The sequence below is a fragment of the Felis catus genome, chromosome F1 (genome assembly GCF_018350175.1).
Source record: "Felis catus isolate Fca126 chromosome F1, F.catus_Fca126_mat1.0, whole genome shotgun sequence".
NCBI lineage: Eukaryota > Metazoa > Chordata > Mammalia > Carnivora > Felidae > Felis > Felis catus.
The window spans coordinates 16132369-16153103 of NC_058384.1; the positions used below are offsets into that span (position 1 = coordinate 16132369).

General features: G+C 39.3%; 1 protein-coding gene across 4 annotated transcripts in view; it reads left to right on the forward strand.

Moving 5' to 3' along the window:
- Positions 1–343: 343 nt before the first annotated feature.
- Positions 344–20735, forward strand: part of RABGAP1L (RAB GTPase activating protein 1 like) — a 762235-nt gene continuing 741843 nt past the window's right edge. For all 4 annotated transcript variants that reach the window (XM_023247520.2, XM_023247522.2, XM_023247521.2 and 1 more), the window contains exon 1: positions 344–477. The gene's annotated coding sequence lies outside the window, so the exon portion shown is untranslated. The remainder of the gene's footprint in view (positions 478–20735) is intronic.

Genomic DNA, 20735 nt, shown 5'->3' on the forward strand with positions numbered 1-20735 from the left:
CGCTCGAACCGGCTGGCCCCAAGGGCGCGGTTACCTCCCCGGAGGGTTCTAACGCCAGGCGAGGGCCTCCCGCCCTTTTCCGGGTCCCTATTCTTACTACCCAGGTTCTATCAGGTCTTCGCTCCCCCGCCCCCTGCCCAACCTCCGCCAGGCAGGGACGTGTACGCGCGTGCGCGCCGCCCCCGAGGGCAGAGAAGGCGCCTCCGCCCTCAGGAGCGCGCACGCCGCGCCGAGGGGCCCTGACGCGCGCGCTCCCGGCCCGCCTCCTCCTCGGCCCGCCCCCTCCCTCGCCTCTTCCTGCCGGGCGGTCCCCCTCTCCCCCCCTCTTCGCTCCCTCCGCCTTGCTCCCTCCGCCCTCCCAGGGCTCTGGCGGCCACGGAGTGAACGGGACGGGCCCGGCCGCAGAGCGCGGAGCGGCGGGTGGGACGTGGGCGCCTGGCAGAGTTGTTCCGGCCCTGCCCGCTGAGACGTGAGGAGGTGAGGCGAGGGCGGCCTCCTAGGGGCGGGTTGGCGGCCGGGCGGCAAGGAGCCGCGGGCCGGGCCGGGGGTGTTGGCGCCGGGGCTGAGCCGTGGGAGGGTCGGTGTGGGGGCCGGGCCGAGCACGGGATGCGAGAGGACTGCGGGGAGGAGGGCACCGGGGCTACGGGACTGTCGGTCGCTTCCTGGACCCCACAGCTCTGCCTGCTGGTCGCTTCTCCCGGCCCGGGCGGAGTCGGGGCGCCCCTCACCTGGGGGCGGGGTGGGGACTTGGGCGCTCGCCCCCAGCTGTGCCCTCCTGACAGTGCCGCCGCCTCCGCCGCTGCGCCTTGCCTGCCGCCTGGCTCGAGGTCCCTGCAGCCCCGCGTCCGGGGGGCGTGTGGTTGGGGTATTTGCTTACCCACACAGGCTTCTGTTCGTGACCGCTTTCGCCCTCGCGCTCCCCCTGCCTCCGCCCGGCACTTTGCTCCGCTCTTGCTGTTGATGCTTGTGGTTTTGCAGTCTGGGAGGGGCTGCGTCCTGGGCAGATCTCTACCTGCAAGGAATGCCCCGCTTCAGACTTGACCTCCTGGCCGCGAAAGTCCTCCGTCCAGATGTGGGTGCTTAGCGTCCTGATAACTGAGTCAAAGTTTCTGAGACTGGTCTAGTACTTTGCACGGGTCGCCAACGGTGCAGGGCTGGGCAGTGCGTCAGCATGTGGAAAGGGGCTACCAGCCAGCAGAAGGTGGCCGAGTGCTAGAGGACTGGACTGACAGGGTTTGTTTCTGACCCTGGGGCAGTGCGTCCAGGTGCTTGTGTATTCTCCTTGTAGCTCTCACGATTATCTTAGAAAATGTACCAAAACGTAGGTGGTCACTTGCAGAGTTGAGGGTTTCCTGCAAGTGAGGAGAAGAGCCAACCTCATTATGCTAATTAGTGGTAAGGAGAACTTTTGCTTGCTGGAGAGATTTCAGCGGTGACTGGAAACTGATTTCAAGGCTTGCATTTTAGTACTGGAAGGTTTAGGGATTTTTAATACACTTAAATTTTCTTGTACTTGGTGGGAGGTAGGTGGTTGCTTGTTACAGTTCTGAAAACACAATTTCAAGAAAACATTCTGACTTTTCTTATAGCAGTGTTTACATATGGCTTCTGTACTGTAGAATAGCCAATACTATGATGTCAGAAAATAAAAAATGAAGTTTGCTTGTGGTCAAATTGGAAGTGGATTTTGTCCATGGAAAATATTGGTCCACCAGCTGCTAGCACTGGAAAACTGGCCCATGATTCATTATCTCAAGAAAGAGCCCCATGTGAAACTCACAATGAAATTGCAAAGGAGCAAGATCAGATGAATTTCATTCGTTTGTATTTAAATGCTCACCTGTTTGGTGAGTTAGTTGAGACTGTGAGTTAGACTGGTGTGTATATTAATTCAAAATGTGCTCTGATATTATGTATTAATAAGTCATCTTGGGAGAAGTGGATGTAGTTGGGCAATGCTGATATGAGAACATGTTATGTAGCCTACATTATATTCTAGAAAGCTGGAAACAAGGTAGTAGATCCCAGTACTATTGGGACATGTGGTGAATAAACCACCCAGCATAAAAAGGTGTGACAATACATGTGTGAAGTTGTTGTTGTTGTTTTTTGGCCTGAGTTATTTGATGGGAACTTTAATATACAGTATTATGGTTTTGCTATTCTGAGAGTTTTTGTTTCTTTTGTTCCTGTTTCATGATTTAGATAGTTTTCTTTTCACTCTAGTAGTTATTATACTATTTTTTGAATGAAACAATTTTATAAGGCATATGAAAAAAGTTTTCATGTTTATCAGCTTACCAGCATAAAATTTGTGACTTGTAAAAAGTTGTAATTAAAAAATTTTTCTTTGCTTTAACCCAGATTTCAACTCAATTCTATATTTATTTGAACTCAGATGATACAGAATTAAAGCTGAAAGTCCTTTTATCCATTCTTAATGGAATAGTTAAGGAATTCTGTTGTGCCAAGCAAAAATATTATGAGTGGGAGACAGCCAAGTTCAAGAGATTAACTTTGAAGACAGTAGTAGCTAACTAGCAAAAATTTCTTGCGTTGAGGGTATAGAACTGGATCTGCTTTCCATCCTACCATTGTCTTGAAGAGGTGTGGGGATGATTATGGCTAGAAAGAGGGTGTTTAGAGAATAAAGTAGAAACTGTAGTCTGTGGGATTCCCAGGCACAGAGCGTTTTTTGTTGTTTTTTTTGTTTTTTTGTTTTTGCTATGTCTCACAAGTTTTAATGAGTTAATGCACATATATAGCTCTTGCTTTGTAGGAATAGGTCAGCCACCGGGTCTGAGTCTGACCAGCAGAAAAAGCTGTTCCAGCCTCTGGTACTGCAAAAGTAGCTCAGCTTCTTATGAAGATAGTCTTATGAGCATTTGCCATGACTAACAGTGGAGGCAGAGAAAGTACTGACTTGAGCCTGAGTTATGGTAAAACATACATTTTGGAGGAGAGGTTTAATACTGTGAACATGGAAGAAGGCCTTTCTTGACTTGTGCCTTTTCAGAGTGGTGAATAATTTTCACTTTGGTCAGTATTTGAGATTGGGTATAAATACATGAATGTCAGTGAACCCCTAATAAGGAAGAGTTCATGGAATTTAGCAGAACTTGTATCTCAACATTCAACTTTTCATATTTCATTTACTTTCCATATTCACTCATTCAACAGGTAGGATGCCATAATTATTTGAGGATAGCATGTTTGTGCTCATGCTGACTCCTTTTTGTCAGATTTTGGTACTTTTTGGTGTAATTTTTGGGGATTTTTCCATAGAAGCTTCTAGGCATATAATTAGTTGATGTGGAGTTAGATTTGGGCTATGATTATTTGAAATTCTGAGCCTTCTTGTTTTCTAAATAGCTTTAAAAATAGAAAACACAATTCTTTATAAACACTCATGAAAAATCTGGTTACAGACTGTGTTGTTGTCTAGAACAGCCAAGAATATATTCAAGAAACTTCCCCTCTCCTTACCTAGTTTAGTAAGCTTAAATAAGAAAGTTTTTTTTTTTTTCAATAAAAGCCTAATTTTCCCAGAGTATCAACTGTTGGATGTGCTGTTTTTTTTTTTTTCCCCCTCCTTGCCTGTTCTAAATTCAACAAGTACGTGTCTCTAGTCCATGGCAAAAACTTAATTCTAGTAGGGAATTCTCAGAAATGGGAGGTCTTGTTTGGGGATGCAAGCTTGTGCTGGAGAATTTGGCTGGAAAACATCAGATATAGAAATTAACTTTTTTATAGCACTGTTTTTTTCTGTACCTAGGGTTCTCAGTGGGGTGGGGGCATGGGCACAAATGTCACAATTACTTGGATTTTTTTTTTCATATTATATATTTTCTCTTCCTCTCCTCCTCTCTCCCCTAACCCTTTGCTAAATGAACCACTGTTACTAGTAGGAGTGTGTTTTGTCCCTAAGGTGTGTGGGGCTGAACAAAGGCTGAGAACCTTGGCCCTTTGCTGATACTTCCTAAGCCAAATTTCCACTCCCTGTAAGTTGCCGTCTGTTGATATCAATAGGGATCTCTGTAACTCTCATTTCTGAGGAGAAATACATTTTGGTGGTAAAGAGATTATGTATATAACCAAACTCAGAGTAAGATTTATTGCATTGTGGAGGACACATGGAAGAGACTAGGAGAGTGTTCAGCTGAACATTTATGAAATTGTTTTGACTGGAACTTACAATAAGAAACATGTTTTATACCTTAACTTAACACTCCCCCACCCACCCCATGTGCCTGTGTACAAAGTTGAAAATTTGGCAAAACTATACTTACCTTTTCAGGACCTTGCTGGAACTGGCTCATTGTACTGGCTTGTAGAAGCAGTGTGGCTTTGTCTTCCTCCCTTGCTCCATGTTCAGTGACATGATCTTGAAATTGGCCGTGGTGTGAGAGCATGTAGAAGCATATAGTTCAGGGCCTTTTTCTCCGCTTTGTATAGCCAGTTTTTAAACATTTTCTGCGCACTACTGCCTACAACACACTTTGATGTTTTCTATTACACTTCATTTATTTAAAAAAATGCTGGGTTTGGACTCCCAAATTGATTTTATAGCCAGCTAATGATAGATAACAGTCTATATTTAAAAACTGGTTTGGTCCACCCTCTCCTCTTTGCAGGTGAACATACCAAAATGTTGAAGTTCAAGGTCAGATGGCTAGTTACTAGTAAAGCCGGGTCTCCAGAATCCTAGTAATCTGGCCTTGTTTCTAGTGGACTTCTCTACTAACCCAAGCCATTTATGTAGCTCAGTTGAAGCGCTTACTATGTGCAAGACATTGGTTAAGCAGTTGGAATAGAGTTTGAATAAGGCATGGACTTTGACCCTAAGGCCTTTATGTTTATGTAGGGATTAGATATGGAAACAAAGCTACTATAAGGCAGAAAGTAATGTGTGGTAAAGAAATAAAGATAAGGCACTCTAAGAATTTAGAGACAGGAGGGGGCGATTACTTTTGGTTGTAAGGATAAGGGAAGAGGTGACATTTTAACCGTGCTTTGAAGAATAGGTAGGATTTGGACATGTGGAAATAGGACAAATAGTATGTAAAGAAAGGCCTTTCTATACCAGGGGCCAAGGGTGATCAAAGATCAAGAGGGAAAGGACTAAGCAAGAAAGAGCATCAGATGGTGAAGAGCCTTAAATGCCAGTTTTCCTTTCTGCTTTTCAGTTTATCTTTCCTTTTTGACTCTGGAGTCATCTAGTAGTACTTCTTAACATTAGGCTTTATGTATATGCCTTGCTCCTGATTAGAATATGACCCAGAGAACACTTGAGTATTCTTACAGTAAAAGCTGAAGGGAAAAATTATTAGTGTTAAGGAAGCAACCTTGTGTTTTCCAATCCTAAAACTATTGGAAAGTAAGGGAAAATATTTTCTTTGTGAGGAGATACTATTATTTTTTGTTTTGCCAGATAGCATCAAATTGGCTGTAGTAGAGGAGGGAGCAGTTTTGAAAGTATTTTCAAAGTGCCTTTAAAATGTGATTTCAGAATGGATGGATCTTAGTTTTTGGAGGCAGATCTGGTTCAGGGAGAAAGGTAGTCTTTACAGATCCATGACTGGGCTGACTAGCTTTCAGAATTTAGGGCATCAAGGCAAAGTATTTTATTTGACATCCAGATGTGAGGGGTTGATAGATTTTTATTTTTATTTATTTATTTTTTTTACTCAAAGAATTTCAGCATTTATGCTATTTGACAGGCTGTATGACTGAGGATGTTTTGAAGTCCTGGATGGACCTTGCCTTGTTCCACAGGTGAATTAGATGGCTAGAAATGAACATAAGTGACAGTAAGGTATGTCTGTTAATCAGATTGGTGATAGCTCTCAAGCTTTTCTGTCTTCAGATGATTTCACACTTTACTGCTTCTAAGTAAGATGATGCACAGTCAATTTGAAGAAGCTTTAGTTCTTTTTGACCTCTCAGTTCTGTAAAGGTAAAAGCCCTTTTAGAGTGTTGCCCAGGTAACAACAAATACACAGACTGGTAGAAGCATGTGGAAAATTTTGGTAATCTTGGTGATGAAGTTGCTACAGTAAATAACTGCTTAGTTGGTAGAAGCTGGGCTACTTCTGGATGGTTGACGAAGAATTTTTAGGATGAGCTTTTGTTCCAAAATAAATATGAATTGTGTCTTTGCCATTCTGTTTTCCTCATTTATTTAAGCTTCTGATACGTAAAGTTTGTCCTGTCATTTCAGAAGGTTTCAGCAGTTTCATATGAACTGCTTCACAGGATAGCACACCCCAAATAGCGTGATAAGAGTTCAGATGCAGCATGCCTCAGATACCTCACACCAGTTGAATGGAGTAGCTAATCGTGTCAGCACAGGGTTGTTTTTTTTTTTTTAATTAATTTTTTTTGAGATGTGTTAGGCTTCACAAATAGAGTTTATATGATATTGATGTCTTTAAGCTGTGTGTTTTCTACAGATATTCACATATGCAAAAATGTGTATTATGTATGTATACAGACATGCACACCACCCACTAATTGTTGGTATTTGTAGTGAGAGTATGGTCTACCTGGCAAATGCCTAAGAACAAGTGGTCATACTATTTGAAGGCTATCATGTGAAACAGTGACAAATATGACAGTAATGCAAACCCAAAGGGACTTTTTGCATGCCAAATTTCCAGGAAAGGAGCACATTTAAAAAGGCAAGTGTAGGACACATTCATGTATCAGTGAAGGATTTCTCAACTTTTCCTCTACCCCACATATACACCCATATTCTGTCCTATTTTTTAGTAGTAAGCAAAATCGCAAGACTTCAAAATCAGACTTCCACCACAGGGGATGCAAAGAACAAACACTATTTTTAGAAAAACTACAGACCTGTGGTTTTCACTTTTGCAGATTTAAGAGATATATAATACTAGTTTTTGATAAACCATACAGAATATTTATTCTGTGCTTCAAGATGTATTCATTTTGAGGTCCTATGCTAAGAGCATTGAACAAATGCAAATCGCTAGTGGTTAATCAGGAATTTCCTTGAGTAGTTTCTCTGTGTAGTAAATTTATCTTGGTATGACATTTTAAATAGATATATTTTAATTTAGTGAAAAGTCAACCACTGAAGGGAACCTATATATATACACTGGCAGACAATATGGTTTCTTAGGTTTTTGTTTTTTTCCTTAGGGTGTTTTATAGTAATTTTGTTACTTTGGCTTCAGAGGCCATCAGACCTCATTCATTTATTATTTCCACCAAGCTCTTCCCTCATGAACTGTATTCTTTCATGTTATTTAAAAAAAAATTTTTTTTTTAAACGTTTATTTCTGAGACAGAGAGAGACAGAGCATGAACAGGGGAGGGGCAGAGAGGGAGGGAGACACAGAATCTGAAACAGGCTCCAGGCTCTGAGCTGTCAGCACAGAGCCCGACGTGGGGCTCGAACTCACAGACTGTGAGATCATGACCTGAGCCGAAGTTGGATGCTTAACCGACTGAGCCACCCAGGCGCCCCTTAAAAAATTTTTAAGTTTATTTACTTATTTATTTTGAGAGAGAGAGGGCAAGTGGGAGGTGCAGACACAGACGGGAAGAGAGAATCCCAGGCAGGCTCTGCACTGTCAGCTCAGTGGGGCTTGAATTCATGAGCTGTGAGATCATGATCTGAGCCAAAGTTGGGACACTTAACCGGCTGAGTTACCCAGGCACCCCCCTGTATTATTTCATTTTAAATCTTTGTCTGATATGTGCCCTACTGTTAAGGAGTGTATGGACTAATGTTTTGATTTGCCTTTGACCTAGTCTTTGTGTAAAGATAAATTACTGCCTATCAAGTTGGTACTGAATTTTTTTTTTTTAATCTTTATTTATTTTTGGGAGAGAGAGATAGAGTGTGAGCAGGGGGGGAACAGAGAGGGAGGGAGACACAGAATCCAAAGCAGGTTCCAGGCTCTGAGCTGTAAGCACAGAACCTGATGTGGGGCTCGAACTCGTGAGCCGTGAGATCATGACCTGAGCCGAAGTTGGACGCTTAACCGACTGAGCCACCCAGGTGCCCCAAGTTGGTACTGAATTGCAATTCAGTTAATGTTTCGTTTCCTCTATCCATTTTTTCCCTTAGTATTCTCGAATATTATTATTCTTCAAATCCTAGGACTGTCTGTTTACCTATACTAGCAAACTAACATTTTTATGCATGAGTTATGTAACTTAATTTTTCGTGAATGAGTCTAGGCCCCAAGTTTTTTTTTTTCTTTTTAATTCTGAAATGCATTTTATATTGTCTACATTGTGAGTAGTTTTGATGGATGAAACAGGTTTCTACAGATGGTTTCACAAACAATAAAATAGCAATCTCTACCATTTGAAGATACCAGATACAGTTTTTAAAAGGTAATTTAGGGGCGCCTGGGTGGCGCAGTTGGTTAAGCGTCCGACTTCAGCCAGGTCATGATCTCGTGGTCCGTGGGTTCGAGCCCCGCATCAGGCTTTGGGCTGATGGCTCGGAGCCTGGAGCCTGTTTCCGATTCTGTGTCTCCCTCTCTCTCTGCCCCTCCCCCGTTCATGCTCTGTCTCTCTCTCTGTCCCAAAAAATAAATAAACATTGAAAAAAAAATTAAAAAAAAAATAAAAGGTAATTTAACAATAGGTTAGAGAAACCAGTTTGTTTAGCAATTAATGTGATACTTGCCATTTTGCATAAAAATTTCATTGTTTGCATGCTAATCATAGTGAAACTTTATTATATTACACAGAGGAGAATTTACTTTTTAAAATAGAGGGCTTTAGTGATTTTTGCATTTTGGAGAATTTCATTTAGAAGAGGATAATAATAGATTTTAAAAATTTTATGTTTCCGATTCTGTGTCTCCCTCTCTCTCTGCCCCTCCCCCGTTCATGCTCTGTCTCTCTCTGTCCCAAAAATAAATAAACGTTGGAAAAAAAAATTAAAAAAAAAATGGGGCGCCTGGGTGGCGCAGTTGGTTAAGCGTCCGACTTCAGCCAGGTCACGATCTTGCCTTCCAGTGAGTTCGAGCCCTGCGTCAGGCTCTGGGCTGATGGCTCAGAGCCTGGAGCCTGTTTCCGGTTCTGTGTCTCCCTCTCTCTCTGCCCCTCCCCCGTTCATGCTCTGTCTCTCTCTGTCCCAAAAATAAATAAACGTTGGAAAAAAAAATAATTTTAAAAATTTTGTTTGGGCTGGGGTATGAATATGGGCAAAAATAATCATTAAACTGCAAATAGCTAAAATCATTTTTTGATTTTATGGAAGACAAGATATGTAGAACACATGACCTTAATTCTTGATCTACTGCTATTGTGAAATTCAGAGAGAAAAAGTTATTTACCGAAAAAGTGATTTCTTTATTGAGTAATAATGAACTAACATTGAGGGTTTAATGGATTACTTATATAAGATACTGTGCACTCTCTAGTTAATCTTGACAATAACAGTGTGGGGTAGGAGTTAGTATAATATTATTCCCAGTTTGTGGATGAGGAAATGGTGAAGGTCAGTAACTTGCTTAAAATCATCCTTCTCACAAGTGGATGATTGCTCCTAAATCTGCCTCATTGTGACTCTCAACTAGTATCAATGATTCTTTAAATGGGGGTGATGATACTTATCTTGCCTATTTCATAGGGTGGTTATGAGAATAAAAATAAGGTTTACAAAAGAACACCTGTAAATATGCCTGGTGTTTTCATCTTACTGGATAATTAGTAAAAAATGCTTACTTATTTTGAGAGAGAGGGGTGCAGAGAGAGCAGTGAGATAATCCCAAGCAGGCTCTGCACTGTCAGCATAGAGCCTGATGTGGGGCTCAAACTCATGAGCGCATGAGGTAATGACTTGAGCTGAAATGAAGAGTCAGATGCTTAACTGACCGAGCCACCCAGGTGCCCCATTTACTTTTGAGGAGCCAAAGAAATCTTGGAAATAGATAAACACTTAAATTACTTTCTGATTACTAAAATGAGTTGAACCATAAAATAAGTTGAACAGATGAATATTTGAAAGGCTGTTTGCACAGAAGACCTATTTTGTGTGGGTCCACAGATCAGTGAATGAAAGATGAAGGAAAAAAATATACGGGTTTATTGAATAACAAGTGGATTGGATGATCTTTAGCAAATTGAATTTATTCTGCAATGAGGAAGAGTATATTAAATAACATGAGGTAACTTCTAAGACCCTTCCAAGATTAAGAATATATGAGTCCTGTAATGGGTGACTTTTATTCTTTATTCTTCTAACAACTTGAAGTAGCTAGATACAGCCAAGATAACTTTTAGCTTGGATCATCAACAGTCACCATTCTTTAATGTCAATTTTTTGCACTTAGGTTGAGCAGAAGTATGTAGTTGCCTGGGAAAAATGTAGTTATGCATTTTTGTCTTTTTCCCTCTAAGATAAAAAGGTATTTTTCATGGTGAGGTGGGTAAAAGATTTTAATAGTATATTGTCACATGCTTGTATTTAATACTTTTCATATTACTTTCCCTTAAATTTAGATTTCCCGAATGTGTATTTGGGAGAAGAAAGGTAATGTCGTCATTGGTATGAAAGGTCATTTTTATTATATGGAATGTTATGGCTTTATGGCCATAAATTCAGTTTCATTCTCTGACATTGTTTTATTCAACAGCATTTATAAGGCAGAGTATGGGTTCTGTGCATAAGAAGCACAGGTAAGAGACTGTTAGTTAAGCTGACAGTCATATTGGAGAAACGTCAAAACAGTGGAGTTTAGCGAGGACGGGGCAGCATAGGATGTGTCTTACAGGAAAGCTTCAGAGTGTCATGTACCCTGGCCTAGGATTTCAGGTAAGGCTGCCTGAAATATCTGAGTTGAGCTGAAAGAAGGCATGAGAGACTTATTTTATTTATTTATTCATTCATCATTCATTCATTTATTCATTTTTTTAAATGAGAGAGATCTTTTATTTTTTTAAGTTTATTTAAAGAAAGAGCATGTGCGGTGGAGGGGCAGAGAGAGAGGGAGATAGAGAATCCCAAGCAGGCTCTTTTCTGTCAGTGTGGAGCCTGATGCAGGGCTTGAACTCACAAATTGTGAGATCATGACCTGAGTCAAAACCAAGAGTCAGTTGCTTAACTGACTGAGCCATCCAGGCGCACTGAGAGAGACATTTTAGATAGAGGTATGAAGATTTGAAATTGTAACTCTTTACCTATGTAGACCCTGTGTAGGCAGCTCCTCATTTCTCTGAATTTTGCAAAAACCCCAGAGTAGATGTCATTTTTATAATTAATTCTTTATAAATCTTTTTATTTCTCACTGATAACTTATTTTTATGTTAAATATGCTTGTTTCTAAGGTAGCAGATTAGAAGGAGGAATAATTTAGAAGAGGTGAGATGTTGTCGTAAGCATACATACTGATAACAGGACAGTGAGATTGCTGACATGATAGCAGTGCAGAATAGAAAAACTATATACAAAAAAAACGAGTCTAAAAACTGTAGATAGTTGCGCTCTGTCTCTTTCTCTCTCTTAAAAATAAACATTAAAAAAATTAAACAAAAGTAAAGGGGTGCCTGGGTGGCTCAGTCAGTTAAGTGTTCGACTTCGGCTCAGGTCATGATCTCACTGCTTGTGAGTTCCAGCCCTGCATTGGGCTGTGTGCTGACAGCTCAGAGCCTGGAGCTTGCTTCAGATTCTGTGTCTCCCTCTCTTTCTGCCCGTCCCCTGCTTGTGCTCTTTCTCTCTTTCAAAAAGAAACAAACATTAAAAAAAAATTTAAAAACTATAGCTAGTATAAGGAAAACAGCCTTGCATAACCTAATTAGCTTTAAGGTATCCATTGTATTTCTAATAGTATAGAGTAATAATCAAAATTTGTCAGGTTCTCACTTACCAAGAGAAGGTTAACTATATGGTCTGTATAGTACATTTATGAAGGCATTAAGGTATTTATCATAGGAAGTTGTTTTATATGGAATATAGTTGAGTGTTGAACAATGTTGTTTTGAGTTGCACAGGTCTACTTATAGCAGATTTTTTACTGTAAGTGTAAATGCTGTAAATGTATTTTCTCTTATGATTTTCCTTCTTTTTTATTTTTAATATTTATTTTATTTTTGAGAGAGAAAGAGTGCAAGTCGGGGAGGGGCAGAGAGAGGAAAGACAGAGGATCCGAAGCTCTGTGCTCTGTGCTAAGTAGTGAGCCTGATGTGGAGCTTGAACTCACGAACCCTGAGATCATGACCTGAGCTGAAGTTGGACTGAGCCACCCAGGCACGCCCTCCCCACCTCCGCCTTATGATTTTCTTAATAACAGTTTCTTTTCTCTAGCTTACTTTATTGTAAAAATACAGTATATAATACATATGACATGTCAAATATGTGTTGATTACATTATCAGTAAGGCTTCTAGTCAACAATAGGCTATTTGTTTTTCATTTTAAACAACTTTTATTTAAAGTTGTCAATTTTTGGGGCACCTGGGTGGCTCAGTCGTTTAAGCGTCCGACTTCAGCTCAGGTCATGATCTCATGGTCCGTGAGTTCGAGCCCCGCGTCGGGGTCTGTGCTAACAGCTCAGATCCTGGAGCCTGATTCGGATTTTGTGTCTCCCTCTCTCTCTGCCCCTCCCTTGCTTGCTCTCTCTCACTCTCTCTCTCTCTCAAAATAAATAAACATTAAAAAAAGTTAAAAAAAAAGGAAACCAGAGGGTAAACTCTTCAGTTATCAAATTGCTGATCCAGAATGATTGATTTCCAAAGGGCTTTGAATAACCGTGGAGTTTTCTTCTTATATATGACACACAGAGACCTGCAGAGTTTACAAAATACTAGACAAAGTTCAGCAAAGTATTTGCCATGTAACATTGGTTAGAAATGATTTGCTTATAAGGTATCAGAGTTATGCTTCTTGACCATTTGAGTCCCAGGTGTTTTTAAAGAGTGTGGATTAGATCTCTTTTCTCTTCTGGGTGGCTTGTAGTTGTGGTCTTAGCATAGATACCATCATCTGGAAAGCCTTCACTGAAACTGTAGACTATTATACGTGTTTTCAGAGCATTCTGTTTTCTTCCCTGTTGTGATACTAACACATTGTTTAGTAACTTACCTGTTTCTGCATTAGACTATGGTATAGGCTTAAAGAAAATTTTTTTTAAACATTTATTTATTTTTGAGAGAAAGAGACAGGGCATGAGCAGGAGAGGGGCAGGGAGACAGAAACACAGAATCCCAAGCAGGCTCCAGACTCTGAGCTGTCAGCATAGAGCCCCACACTGGTCTCGAACCCACGAACTGTGAGATCATGACCTGAGCCGAAGTTGGATGCTTAACCAACTGAGCCACCCCTCAATAACACTTTTTAAGTGAATTTGTAAACTATGTTAGAACTGAACTGGGTCTATCATTAACCTTATTAAATGAAAATCTCTTCAAATGAATAATAACTAGTTTATAAAAATACAACCTTTGAGCTAGATGGCAGCAAATTATTTAGTTTCCAAATTGGATTACCAACCAGAAAAACTTTATCTAGCCCTTGTCAAGATTGTAATTGTTATGATGGCTGTGTGTTTATTTTTTTATTTTTTAACATTTTTATTTATTTTTGAGACAGACAGAGCATGAACAGGGGAGGGGCAGAGAGAGAGGGAGACACAGAATCTGAAACAGGCTCCAGGCTCTGAGCGGTCAGCACAGAGCCCGACGCCGGGCTCGAACTCACGGACCGCGAGATCATGACCTGAGCCGAAGTTGGATGCTTAACCGACCGAGCCACCCAGGCGCCCCAATGGCTGTGTGTTTAAAGTAGGTGGAAAAGATTGTAGAGTTTCTTTTCCTGGACTTGCTGCTTTCTGACCTTGTTCATTCGTGTTGGTGGTTATGCCTCATATTGCCATCATCTTACTTTATGATGGGATTGTTATTGATCTCTTGGGGAATGAAGGATCCTGAATCTGACAGACTTACTAGCTGTGGAACTTTGGATAAATAACCTTACTTCTGGGTTTATGTATCTGTAAAATGAAAGTAATAATAGCTCATGACTCTATGAAATTTAAGAAATAAAATAGGTGTATAGAAAGTGTAGAGAGTGCCTGGTGTATAGAAAGTGCTCTATACATGATAGGTATTATTGGCTCTGTTACCGAGCCAGAATCCTCAGTATGCCTTACTTTTAGTAACTTTAATTGACAACAGCAAACCAAAAAATAGGGGGAGTGAGGTGCACCTGGATGGCTCAGTTGGTAGAGCATGCAACTCTTGATCTCAGGGTTGTGAGTTTGAACCCCATGTTGGGCATAGAGATCATTTAAAAAATAAATGAATGAAGATTAAAAAATAGGGGGAGGGATACTTGGATGATCTGGGGAATGAGAGAAGAAATTTTATCCCAGTGATCTTGACCTCACACAGAAAACATGGATGGGGAGGGCCTGTGGCTTTATGTGAAGGCTTAGGGTAGAACCAGATTGATCAGATGTGGCATAACATTTATATTCTGGCTTAAAATCTCATAAAGCAGATGAGTGGCTTTTTGTTTTTATTTATTAAAAATGCTTATGATACTAAACTACTTACTTTATTAGGTAATTATTTTTCATTGAGCTGAGCCCAGTTTATTGAAGGCTTATGGATTGTTGAATTGTTCCTTTGTGATGTTATGTTAAGATAATCCAAGAATGATATATTTTTTTCCCCATCTTTTTCTCTTTTAATGCCATAAGCTGTTGAGATCTGTACTGCTGCTACTGCCCCAGTGTCGGGGCGGGGGGCGGGGCTGCCATTTCCTTATATCTCTTCTGTTTGCAAGGCCCTGTGGTGGTGCTGTGGGGAAATGTATAGAAGTACCAGGCGTAAACCATGTCTTTTAGGAACTTGACTGTAGTGGGGAAAGTAATATATACGTGTATTAAAAATAACTGATTTTTAAAAAGATCAGAATTATTGGCTGAAACAACCATCTTATTCTCTGACCCCAATATCCCTAGCATCATTTAAGATCTATAGTTTTGCTGGAAAAAAGTCCTAAGGTGTTATATATGCTGGTGTCGAAAAGTAATAGGAAAGTTGAAAATGGAAGTTTCTGATTAATGTTAATTTTTAAATCTTATTTCAAAATCTTCATTAGAATTATCTTGTCCTGATTCTTTCACTAATATCTTCTAAGGATTTAAAAAATTACCAATAAATCTTAAAATGTGCTTACTTTGTCACCTTCAAATGTGATCATTGAAATGTTGGTTAATTACTCTAAGTAGATGAAGTGAAATCATCATTAAGATATTTTCCTGTGATAATATTTTATCTCGATTTGTGTATCACTTGAAAAACAAGTTTGTGCCATATTTATTATTGAATCTTTTGGTAATATCCTTTTTACTTAAATGGTCCATGTTGTGATAAAAAAAAAAAAAAAAAGCATTGCCAGGGTGGCTGGCTGGCTCAGTTGGTGGTGTGTGTGATTCTTGATCTCAGGGTTGTGAGTGTGAGCACCACATTGGGTGTGGGGATTAATTAAAAATAAAATCTTAAAGAAACAAAATGGAAAACATTGGTGCCTCCCCCACCTTTACTCCTTGCTGTACCTCGAGAAATGCTTGGATATAAGAGAATCTCTAATCAGAATGTTCTCTCCTTCTCTTTTTCTGTTCCTGTTTTCTTGTCATTCAGATCTCTGCTTTTAATTTTCTCCAAGCCTTTTCCAAACCACCCAATCTGAAGTGGTCCCTTGATCTAGTCATGCTCTGCCACGTTGTCCTCAAAATACTTATCCCTGTCATAGAAATGTCCTTCCTTCTTTCCTACCTTCCTTCCTTCCCACCCCTTCGTAGCATGTAAGCTTTTTGAGAGCAAGGACTTAACTTTTTCCTACTTTTGGTATCTCTCGAGCTTCGAATAAAGCACTCAATAAAATTTTGCTGATTGCAGAATGAAGCAGATATTCTTGCCCTTAACTAACTTTCAGACTTTCTTGAAAGTTGTTTGACTTCATTTTGCCTTGGTTTCTTCCTTTGCAAAATGGGTGGCGGGTGGGGGAGGAAAGATAAATTAGGTTATCTCAAAAATCCCTGACATTTAAAGTCCCCCTCTTAGCTTTTGAGCTTTGAGTTCTGTTCTAATGGTATAGATGAATTTGTGCTGAGTTACTTAATTACTTTCTTACCCTGTCTTCTATTGAAACCAGTCATGCATATTTATATTTGCAGGATTACTGATAGTATTGGAAAATCAACTCTGATTGCAGAATCAAGTTCCTTCTGGATTATTTAAAGAGATTAGATCTGCAACATGATTTCTGTTTCTATACTCAAATAAGATAAGATTCTTTGGCATATCCAAGTATTGGGTTGAACTGATCTTTTTGGTATTTAAATCGGGAAATTTGAGTCAGTTCAGCTTCTTAATTATTTTTAATCATGAAAGTTATTTACATGAAACTTGAGATAATATATGTATATACAATGAGAGTATATAACAAATGTTTGTACTAATTTCTGGAAGATGAGGATTGAAGAAATAAACTATAGTTTTTTGTTTGGTCCATGTGACTAGAATTTTAGACAGTTGACCCTTTCATTCTTCACTTGGGAAAGCTTTATTATTGTAAAGAACAAAAACATTTTTTGAAATGGGTAAAGGAAATGAGCAGTTGATAGCAGAGGAAATATAAGCAACTGGTGGAAGAATGTTAGATCTTATCAGTAACCAAAGAAAGGCTTATTAAAACAAAATGAAAGGCTATTTTATACCTATTTCAATTTTTTAAAGAACAGTAAAGGCTATATGGAAGGCTGGTTAGATTTTAGTAAAGTGGGCATATTCAAATATTGCTAGTGAGTTGTAATTTAGCAATATGTATCTAGAATTGTTAGAGTGCTCATAACCTTTTACTAAACCTTTGATTTAGTAATTTCACTTCTGAGAATATTCTAAAGAAATAACTACAGAAAAAGAGGAAAGAGATAAAAAAAACAGGTGTTTGTAGGAGCACCTGGGTGGCTCAGTCAGTTAAGTATCCAACTTCAGCTCAGGTCATGATCTCAGGTCAGGGTTCGTTGGTTCAAGCCCCACATTGGGCTCTGTGCTGACAGCTCGGATCCTGGAGTGTGCTTTGGATTCTGTCTGTCTGTCTGTCTGTCTGTCTCTGTCTGTCTGTCTCTGTCTGTCTCTCTCTCTCTCTCTCTCTCTCTGCCCCTTCCCCACTTGCATTCTCTTTCTCTCTCTCTCTCTCTCAAAAATAAACAAACATTAAAAAAAAAAAAAAGCAAAAAAAAAAAAAAAACACAAAACACCCCAGGTGTTTACAGAACATTCAGAGCAGCATTATTTATAATAACAGCATACTGGAAGCAACTTAAAGTCTTCTATTGTAGGAAATTTATCATCCATCTATTCTGAGAACCATTATATAGCATGAAAATAATTATACTGACTGTTAACATAAGGAAATGCCTGTCTTTTAAGGAAGGGCGAGTATAAAATTTAAAGTAATTAAGAAAAAGAGAATGCACTAAAATGCTAATTGTGTTAGTGTGATTGGATTATGGGATTTTTTCCCTAAATGTAAGTAAACTTTATAATGAAAAAGTATAAATAAGTCAGAGTTTGTTAGCTGTGATAATTTTGTTAGTATAACTAGGGTTGCCAGATTTAGCAAATAAAAATACATGTGATATTTGGGACATATTTATATTAAAAGTTATTGTTTATCTGAAATTCAAATTTTAATTGACCTGTGTTTTATCTGACAACCTTAAGTGTAACATACTTTGGTGATAGTTGAATGTTATAAAGAAGTGTTGGGACCCTATGCTTCCCAAATCATTGTAACTATTGTTTTTAATTCATGTAACTTTTGTTTTCTAAACCAGCTGGGAGAATTACTCCTATGGGCTAGTTTTATTTCAGGACCAGCTTTTGAGTGATGCTTGAAGGAAATATGGTTCAGTATGTGGAAAAAGTGATTTAAAAATCTTGTTTAACAAAGACATGGTGATATTGGATGTTGTCTGTTTACCGTAGGTAGAATGAATTTGGAGAGAAGTAAGGTTGGAGATAGGGCCATTTAGAAAATGATTACAGTAATCCAGGTAAGTGATCTAGTGTGGAAGTAGTGAAGTTGGAGAGGAATAAGCAGATTTAAGTTTTTGTGAAGTAAGATCAATAAGACTTTGAGATATATTAAATTTAGGGGTTAGAGAAAGAATCATTGGTTTTTGGGCCTCTATCAGGAGAGATTAAAGGAGGAACAGAGTTTTGGGGAAAGAAAATATGAGCTCAAGTTTTGATGTCTATGCAGTAAATATTATAGATATCTATAGGCAATATGACATATGGTTATAAAACTTGAGAGAGATGTTTGAGTTTGAAATGTGCTAATTGAGACTAAGTAGAATAGAAGAGACCCAGAATAGAATTGTGAGGAACTCCTTTTTAGAGATGGAAGAGAAATTTGTTAAAAAAAAAAAAAAAAAAGATTGTTTCTAAAAACTTACATATTTATATATTTTTTCTTCTGTTTATATTTATTCCTGTTTGTTTATTACATTTCTTTCCTCTATTAGATTAGACCGGACCACGTCTCTTTTGTTTACCTCCCTGTATATAGTACTTGGCACATACTAGGCACTCAACAAATAGTTGAGTGTATAATTAAAGTTTTGTGTATCTTTGTATTCCTTTTGTTCCTCATTTTAATGTCTTTTAGTTGGGAATCATTCTATTGTATGATCAGTTTTTCTCCATAAATCAGTTTCATACAGATAAGTTTTTAACTTTTCATTATAGAAAGTTTCAAATTTATAAGAAAGAGTAGTTTACTTAATATTCATGTAATCATCTACATTGAACAGTTTTTATTTGCCATCTTCATCTCTTTTTTTTTTTGGTAGGTCACTGCAAATTACAGAAGTTGATTTATTTTATACCTAAATATTTAAATGCATCTTAAAAAAATTAACATTTTCTGGGGCACCTGGAGGGCTCAGTCTGTTAAGCGTCCGACTTCAGCTCAGGTCATGATCTCACGGTTTGTGGGTTTGAGCCCCGCTTTGAGCTCTGTGCTGACAGGTCGGAGCCTGGAGCCTGCTTCAGATTCTGTCTCTGTCTCTCTGCTCCTCCCCCACTCACACTCTGTCTCTCTCTCAAATAAACATTAAAAAAAAAAAAACATTTTCTTACATAACTATAATCACATTCTCACATTCTCACACCTAACTAACAATTCCTTAGATCATAAAAAGCCAAGCCCGTATCAACATTTTGCTACCTGTACCTGAAATGTCTGTATTAGTTTACTAGGGCTGCTATGACAAAAAACCAACAGACTGGCAGCTTAAACAGCAGAAAATATTTTTCACAGATCTGGAAACTGTAAGTCCAAGATCAAGGTGTTGGCAGATTTTAATTCATCTGAGGACTCTCTCCTTCCTTGGCTTATTGATGACTACCTTCTCTCTGTGTCCTCACATGTTCTTTCCTTTGTGTGTACATCCCTGGTGTCTCTGTGTCTTCCTAGAAGGACACTAGTCAAAATGGATTAGGGCCCACCCTAATCGCCTCATTTTAACTTAATCACCTCTTTAAAGGTCCTACCTCCAAATATAGTCACATTCTGAGGTATTGGGGGTTAGGGCTTCAAGATAGGAGAGAGAGAGATGCGGGGCTTGAACCCACCAACTGTGAGATCATGACCTGAGCTAAAGTCGGACACTTAACCAACTGAGCCACCCAGGTGCTCCTAAAAATATGTATTTTTAAGTGTATTTATTTTTGAGAGAGCAAGAGAGACAGACAGAAACAGGGGAGGAGCAGAGACAGAAGAAGAGAGAGAATCCCAAGCAAGCTCCATGCTGTCAGCGCAGAGCCCCCAATGAGAGGCTCAAACTCGGGAACCGTGAGGTCATGACCTTAGGTGAAATTGAGAGTCAGTTGCTTAGCTGACTGAACCACCCAGGCACCCCTGAAAGTTTGTTTAAATTACAGCATTTTGGGCACCAGTATTTATAGTTGTTGGTGTGTAGATCATAATACATTATATTTGGAGGCACATGTCTGATTGTCCTTGTCTTAGTGATGCTGAGATTGATCACTGGGTAAAGTGGTGATAATCTCTAATTGTTCTGTTATAAAGCTCATTTTTTTACCATATAACCAACAAATTATTTGTGGTGTAATATTTTGACTCTAAATTTTATAGTTTTTTTTTTTTTTTTTTTTTTTTAAGTAGGCTCCATGCCCAACATGGGCTTGAATGCATGACCCTGAGGTCAAGAGTCTCAATTCCACTGACAGAGCACTGGTGTTGTTATGAATAGTGAATATTTGTCTTTTTTTTTTTTTCTTTTCGGCATTTGAACTCCTTCCTTGTGTTTGGCATATTCTCCCAATTTATGAGTCAGAGCTTTCACTAAAAGCTAAAAATGCTGGATGCTTTATTCCCAGCCCCCCCCCCTTTTAAAGTTTATTTATTTTGAGAGGGAGGGAGGGGCAGAGAGAGAGGGGGGAGAGTGAGAATCCCAGGCAGGTTTTGCACTGTGCAGAGCCCAATGTGGGGCTTAAACTCATGAACCATGAGTTCATTGTCAGATGCTTAACCCACTGAGCCATCCAGGTGTCCCCCCCCCCCCCCCGCCTTTTCATCTAGGGCATGGATACATACCTAGGTCCCATCAGTCAGATACATGTATATCTAAAATTGGATGACCTCTTAGGGCTCATAGACTTCATTGAAATGTGATTTTAGTGAGAGGAGGGATTTGTTAATGCTCC